The sequence below is a fragment of the Cyprinodon tularosa genome, unplaced genomic scaffold (assembly GCF_016077235.1).
Source record: "Cyprinodon tularosa strain WSP-4 unplaced genomic scaffold, ASM1607723v1 ctg560, whole genome shotgun sequence".
Lineage (NCBI taxonomy): Eukaryota > Metazoa > Chordata > Actinopteri > Cyprinodontiformes > Cyprinodontidae > Cyprinodon > Cyprinodon tularosa.
The window spans coordinates 552,501-558,581 of NW_024039297.1; the positions used below are offsets into that span (position 1 = coordinate 552,501).

The 6,081-nt window shown below is 37.9% G+C and overlaps 1 pseudogene; it reads left to right on the forward strand.

Annotated features, from left to right (window-relative positions):
- Positions 1–1,825, forward strand: part of LOC119796851 — a 16,098-nt pseudogene extending 14,273 nt beyond the window's left edge.
- Positions 1,826–6,081: the final 4,256 nt, after the last annotated feature.

Here is a 6,081-nt window from a genome sequence, read left to right on the forward strand (position 1 = left end):
AGATCTAAAGAGAAGCGCCATCTCCTGGTCAGACCCTGTAATTCAGTGAAAGGATGGAGTCAGATTAAAAAGCTGCTCTCCCAGGAGAAGGCCTTGAGGTTTCAGGGGATTTTGCTGCCATCTTGAATGGCTGCTACCGGACGCAGAAGCAGGAAGAAGAACAAGGAGAGCAGCCTGCATTTTGAACTCTCTTGTTGTTAAGGTTGGGAAAGATGGCAAGATGCGCTCAACACTCCAACCATGTTTAGAATAGAATTCAACTTTATTATCATTACACTTTCACAAGTACAAAGAATCGAAATGTAGTGAAAGTAGCTTCCCTGACCGGGACCATGGAGCGCGGATGCTGCTTGTGACATCATGGCGTCAAAATTATCCAAAGTAAATAAGATCGACCTAAATAAATCCCAAACATAGAACTACCAATGGCTCCTACACTGCAAAAACTGAACACTAAATAAGAAAATTTTTTTCTTTTTTGTCTTGAATTGAGGAGGTAAATGAAACACTTCGTCAATGGAACAACATGATTTACATTTAAATTAAGAAATAAAACAATTGCATCGTTTTTATTTCAAGTGCATATTATCTAAGTATCCTATTTACTTTTATACGCTGAAAAAAAAATCTAGAAATAAGTAAAAAAAATTCTTAGATTAGGTGTATTTACCCTTAGTTTGAGTTGGTAAAATGAGATAGTTTGCCAATGGGATGAGGATTTCTACTCTTAAAATAAGATAATTAGATAAAATGCACTTGAAATAGAAAAATGCAGTTGTGTTTACTTATTTTAAATGTAAGTTTTCTTGTTTCATTAGCAAAATGTCTCTTATCTCCTCAATCCAAAAACAAATGCACTTATTTTTAGAAAAAATGACTTCAATTTTTCCAGCGTATACACTTAATGTAAACATTTCTAGATTGTTTAGTGTATTACACCATTTTAATGTGTACTGACACGTTTTACGATTTTAGAAACCTGCTTCTTCGATCTAAATACTCAATTCCACTTTTCTAATTCAAGTTCAGTGCAGAAAGCCATGATGATCTCAAACCGGAGCTGATGATGGCTTTCCTCTCCAGGTCTGCAGACGCAGCTCCACAGCAGCGCCGGAGGGACGACGGCGTCGCTTCAGCGAGCAGCTCCAGAAACCAACGGCTCGTCCGGAGACTTCCTCTCCATCAAAGATCAGTAAAATCTCTCCTGCTCCTCTAATCGTTGAACCATTTACTGTGAAGAAGAACAAAAGCTGCCGTCTGCTTTGCTCCACCGGGTTTCCTTCCACAAACCTCCAGACTTTTATTTTCCTGAACTGACCTGATAAAGAAGGAAACTTCAGCTAATATCCGGAGGTATTAATGTGATGCATTCAGGTGCTTTCAGGACATCACAGCTTCTGGAAGCTTTATTCTTAGTTAAAACATCTTTTCTGTAAGCTTCATAAACGTAGCCTCTAAGCTTTAAAGGTACCTCCAGAAAAATGAAACCTCTACATTACAGAAGCATAAAAACTAAGTTTTAGAAAAGAAACCAATAAGTTCCAACAATTCAACCTTTAAATTAGAGAAAGCAACGTCTAGATTATGGAAAGGTTTAAGTTTCAGAAAAGTTTTTTCTAAATTAAAAAAGTGTTTAGAAATCTTAGTTTCAGAATAAGTGAACTTATTCTGAAACTTTTTATACAAAAAGTCGACCTAAGGAGAACAAAACTAACATTTACGTTTAGTTTTTTAAAGGAAAAGTCTGATCAGCAGGAACCATCAATAGATCATTATTTATACCTGAAACTAATACGTTCGCAGTGATTTAATGAATTTAATGTTAATCAGTCCAAAATATATATTTTTGTGGTGATCACTGAGTCTGGGAGCGGCCATTTTTTCCCAAACATAGTAGCCCCTCCCTCCTGCCATCTTCCAGCAGTGACGTCACGGTGCGGTAAGCCTAGCGCCATTCTCCCCGCTTTCCAAGCTAAATCAATGGGAACTACTAGACACACCTGCAATCAACAACAATTATTGAAGAATTCCAGAGGACTTCACCATTGAAATTCACCAGAGCTATAGTGAAACTGACAATGCCCACGTGCATGGCAGCTGGATGCTGGAATACATCGGGTAAAAGTGAAAAAAAAGAGTTATTCCACCTTTCTGATTCCTGATCCTCCACGGACGGGTTGGTCGTTGGATCGCCAACTTGAAGAGGGAGGATTTGCCATCGAACTTCTGGCCAGAGAAAAAACCCGTAATATCTAGCCAACATTTGGAAGAAGAATGTTTTCAAGATGACTTGGATAATAGCGCGTTGTGACTAGAGACTGACACGAGTGTCAGTGGATTTTCACTCCTGTCCCGTCCCACTCCTGGTGAAATTACTCCCACTCCCATTCAGAATGACTCCCGCTCCTGCTCCACTCCCATTCTTGTTGTTGTTGAGCGTGGGTGAAAAACTCAGAGCGGAAGCACTGTTGGTTTTTGGGTCGTCTAGTTTTTGTGACTCGCATTATAGTGTAGGCTTCAAGGAAAAAAACTACAAAAGGGCGGCGCTAGTACTGGATTTTTTTTCTTTCTATTTTATTTTTTGGCATCGATCCTATTTTTTTTTTAGTTACTATTGGTTTGCTTCTGCTCCTGTTAATGTTTAATCCCGTACCGTCACGATCACAGGATCGTTACTAATACTGACTCCCAAATGTCAGTCTCTAATTGTGACAAACACCAGATACAGCACTGGGACTTGATCAACATCCGATAACACACCGTGACGTCACAAACCTACAAAAGAGTATTGCATTCACCAAAGAAAAGCAAATATAGCTGCTTATCTCATAATAACAAGATTAGTATCTCGTAATTATGAAATTGTATTTTATATTATTGAGATAATGTGTCATATTTAGGAGATCAGGAAGGACAGTCATTGCTGAGCTACGCTACATGAAACCTAAACAATGATTGTGGGATTTAATCTGCTTTTATATCCTTTCAGTTGAGCGACGCTGGTAAATCCTGAGTTTCCTCAGTGTGGATGGAATTAGTTTCAGTTTGTCAGCATTGCGCAGTGAGTCCGCTCTACTCTGACCTGCTGGAAGTCGCTCTGTTCCTGCAGGAGCAATCAAACCAGCAGGGGAGGCTTTATGCTTAGAAATCATCTGAAATGCATTCCAGCCGCTTGGTGGCGTCCCAAAGAAATGTCCGCAGGTACCTTCTAGAAACCCTAGATCCTCCAGGAGAACAGCTGAGGCTCCAGCATGGTTTAAAACCACCAGGTCCCAGCTTCATGCAGCAGGTCCATTCATATGAAAAACTCAAACCAAACAGAATGTGGATGAATGGAGCTGCTGACAGGTTTTGGCGTTTGGTCATAAGTCAAGTCAAGTCAAGTCAGCTTTTATTGTCATTTTCTACATATGTACAAGACATACAAGGGAAATGAAATTACGTTTACTCTCTGCAATATACAAATATACAAGAAATATACAAGACTGACATTTAAAAACTGACATAAAGTGCGGGACATGACAGGTAACAGTGGTAAGATAAATAAATATAAATATGAAGTAATAAATATAAATATGAAGTAATAAGGCTGCATGCTTACTGCACTAGTAGTAATCCAGGGTTCTAGCTGCGTACTTTATTGATGGAGTGGAAAACAGGAGCGGAGCTCCAAGGCGGATCAGGTCAGACCTCGGTACAGAGAACTGCTCAGTGGAACAGATGCAGAGATCCTTAAAAAGCAACGATGAAGACCAGCTTTCTGAGAGACGCTTCATTACTGGCTGAAGGAATCATGAACAAATATATAGATAAGATCCCGTAAATATGAGATAAGCTGTCTGATTATTTTATTTATTTTTGGTGAATGCATTACGCTTCCATACAAACCAGTAGGTGGCAGTAGTGTTCTTTGACAAACATGGATGCCTCCAGTAAAGCACATTCACATGAAAATGACTTATCATTTATTGAACAGGATGTAATATTTCATATTTATAAAACTTTCAGAAGTTTGTATTCTGAATATGACCGAACTTTTCCTTTAAACTGCCCTTATTTTGTTTTAAAAGTTGCCTCTAAATTACAGGAAAATGTAAGAGAAGTTTTGGAAGTAAACCTCTAGGTTTTAGAAAGATTACCTCTAAAGATAATTTATGGAAAGAAAAACTCAAAGTTTCAGAAAAACGAACCTAAAAGTAACAGAAAAGTAACATTTAAATTCTGAAGGTATAACATGAACGTTAACGTCTAATGTACAGAAAGGTTACCTTAAATTTTATAAAATATCTTTATTCTCAGTAACAGAAAGGTAGCCTCTATATTATAGAAAAATCTCCTAGAAGTTATAAAAAAGTGAAAATTCAGCGTAGCACTTCCTCCGATACCGAGATGTTAGCTTGACGTTTTTACGAACCTGTTCAAACGAGCAGAAAAGTCCCGTATCATAAAACACGTAGTTTAAAAGTATTTATTTGGGTGTTTTTTTCTCTAAATGTATAAAAAAAAAGTACAAATGAAATAAGAAATATCAGTAAATGAAAGAAAAGTTGGATTTTTCGCAAACAGGAGCTAAAGTATTAAAAATATCTTTAAAGCTTTTCATACCTCAGAAAACAGTTCAGTTCAGATAAGCTGAAAAAAAAGGTTTAATTTGATAAAACAGATTATTTCAGACGGTTTAAGCAGAATATATTTGGTTACAGTTTGTTGTCCTGATATCAGAACTATATCGATGTAAAGTTTGACGTGTTTGTCGGTGAATTTTTAACAGTTTGACTGTTTTTTCTTTTTTCTCTCAGAAAAACATTTACTTAAAGTTTAAATGTTGAATTCTTCGTCTTTAACGTTCAGAGTCTGAATTTCTACAAAGAAAAAAATAAGTTAAAACATCAAAACAGACCTAAAGATGTAAACAGGTGGATTTTAGGTGTTTGTCATTAAGCTCTGAAGTGTTTTAAACTGAAGTTATGAGATTTTTATTTTTACATTCTAGTAAAAGGAAATAAAATTGGATTAGAAGTTAAAGTTTAAACAAACAAACACTGGAAGCCAGTTTTTCTAAAGGGAAATTCCTTTTTCTTTCAGTCAGTATTATTTTTATGTTGAAAAATATCTTCATGTTTTGTAGTAAAAAAAAAAAAAAGCAGAGAAGAAGAAAAGAAAAACGGAGACGGAGCTTTTTCTGTCTTTGATCCTGAGGAGAAAACGGTTCCTTCCACTTCATCTCATCGTCTGTCGGTAAAGCAGAGCGAAGCGAACCGCCGGATCCGGTTTGCAACAGAACCGGGTCCGGCAGTGTGAACAATCACGCGTCCTGTTGCTGTTTATGGGAAGATTTTTAACCTTTTATATCTGGGTCTGATTTTCTATGAGCAGAAAATGCTGAAGGTCTTCCTCGCCGCTTCATGATGTTGGTTTGAATCCGACTCTCATTTAATCCCACAGGATGAACCTCAGAGTCTGATCAGTTCCGTTTCAAAACCGCTTCCTCAGCTTGTTCCAGATTATCAGATTCTAACTGTAAAATATTAAAAATGAAACTTTGAAAATGTGTCCAAGGGGGAACATGCACAATAAAACATTAGGTACCCGAAACAAGACCTGGAGGTTCACCAAACTGAAGAGACGATGAGCAAAATTGCACTCAGACAGGATCTGTCAGGCCAGTTTGAAGAGAACCAGTTCAGAGCTGATCCCAGTGTTACCAACTCTGAGAAAGATCTGACAATCGTCGGCGTAGAAACTAACCAATCGACGGATTCCTCTCTCCCAGTGCGAGCGTGGAGGCCAGGCTACACAGCTGTTTGGATTAGATCCCAAAGAAAAGCCATAGAATTCCCAAACCAGAAGCTTACGACACCGAACTCCACAGGGGAGTAAAAAACTGCTGTTTTCAACCTTTTTAAAACCTCCTGATGTTTTTCACTGTTAAACATGCAGATAATTATGGGCTAAATAACCAGATATTTAAATAATAATTGAACTTTATGGATCTGAGGCTGGGCTGCCATGGTGCGGCGCATGGGGAGCAGTGTGCCCTTAGCATACCCCTTAAAAATGGAGTCTCCCCCTTCCCTCAGT